The sequence below is a fragment of the Crocodylus porosus genome, unplaced genomic scaffold (genome assembly GCF_001723895.1).
Source record: "Crocodylus porosus isolate Cpor-Errol unplaced genomic scaffold, CroPor_comp1, whole genome shotgun sequence".
Taxonomy (NCBI): Eukaryota; Metazoa; Chordata; order Crocodylia; family Crocodylidae; genus Crocodylus; species Crocodylus porosus.
The window spans coordinates 7288618-7290490 of NW_017728925.1; positions in this window are offsets into that span (position 1 = coordinate 7288618).

Genomic DNA, 1873 nt, shown 5'->3' on the forward strand with positions numbered 1-1873 from the left:
ACAAGGCATAGTCCTGCTGCCTTGCCTATAGTACCTGTTCTTCTGTGCAAGGAAATCTGTTTAAATATGCTGGAGACGTTCCCCTGCTCCTTTCTTCAGGCTGCATTTCTGTATGGAGGGAGTCTCCCAGGCCATCTGTGGTGAGGAGCAAGTGGCACGCACCTTGCTGTCTTTCAGGGGGGCACACCACGAGGCCTGCAACCCTCTCTCTGGTGTTTCCCTGACGCTCTGACATGAATGCCTGTGCTCTGTGCCTGAGAAAGGGAACGTTCCTGATTACTGAAACGGGAGACTGGCCGTGGCCATGCTTGGCAGCTTCAAATGGCTCCCATTGAAAATGCCCTCCAAAGAGACTGGGAAATTACCCAGCACGGATTCATTCTTCTCCATTTATTTATTTCATTTAAAATGTTTTGCTGGCTGGGACGGCCCCAAGAGAGCGGCATCTCAATTCCATGAGGGGCACCACAGTCATACAGCTGCACGCCAGCTCAGAGCAAGTGCTGTATGGGACTCTGCTGAAAACACGGGCGCACCAAGCAACCTGCTTCCCCGTCCAGGAGAGGAAGGGGCAAGTGTGAGGGGAGACCTGCCTGACTCAGACCCAGCTGAAGAGGAGGAGGAGGCAGCATGGCGGGGAAGGGCTTTCCACATCCAGCTCCTGGCTGCCAGGTCATTATGATCAACTCTGTACGCCTGTAAGTGTTTTTTCTGAGCAGGGACCTGGGAGCTGGGAGTGCAGTTCAGCTGAGTGTATTATTGGATTATCAGCTGATTAGAGCTGTTAAGAATCCACTCTTGAATAATAAACATGGCGGGCTTTGGCTGCTGTGTGGTGTGATTAGGGGACGATGTGATGTGCAGCTTAGCCAATACACTGCATTAAATGAGCCTTGGGCCTTACCATCCAGGGCCAGAGATGGACAAAGACAGACCTTGATGGCTGACTGTGATACCTGCCCACCCCACACCCTCCTACCGTGTCTTTCATGCTCCAAAGTTAATACTTGTTTGGGATTTTACCCTGCAGGCTCCCCTCATTGCACAGCACTGGCTCAGGATTTTGCATTGCTGCCCTGTATGTTAGGGTTAGGAGTACCCTTGAATTCTCCAGAGGGCATACCACAGTGGAGTGTCACAGCACAATGGCATGAGGTCTTCATATTGTGGGTCCATGAGATGGTGTTACCACCATGCTCACCAATGGGGCTTCATTGTGTCCTTGTCTTCCCTCACAGCCTACTCTCTCTGCATTTGATTCAGATTGTGGGACCTTTGCAACAGGGACCATCTTTGTTTGGTGTTTCTACAGAGCTGAATACAATGGGGTGCTGGACCAGGCCTGAGGTTCCTACACATGATGGCAATAATAAAGATCAGAGACATTATTCCCATTTTACCCATCCTTTGGTGTGTGCAGGACAGAAGATCATCACCACTTGGGTCCTTATTATCCCTTAAGTCACTGCACCCATGTAAGTAGCTAAACACAATCCTTTCTATCCACAAGAACCAGCTATACACCTCCCTATAACACACTCAAAGGGCTCTGCAGGGAGGAGAGGGAATAACTACTGGCAATTGTACAGAGCAATCTGCACTGAGAAAGGACAGTGTGGCTGCTCTAGGATGAGCTCTGGTGGGATCCACTGTCTGCACTGGTGTTTTAGATATCACTGGACAAAGCAAAGCCGGGCTGGTGAAGGGGAGATAAAAGGATTCCCAGGGTCTGCACTGCACTGGTTATCTCCTTGCAGAGGGGAGGTGAAAACAAGGAGGCATGGGGCCGTAGTGAGTGCAGGCAGCCCAGGTGGCTTGGAAAGTGCAGCTCTTCTAGGCCCATTTCTTGCAAATAGGAGCCTGCAAGTGGGAT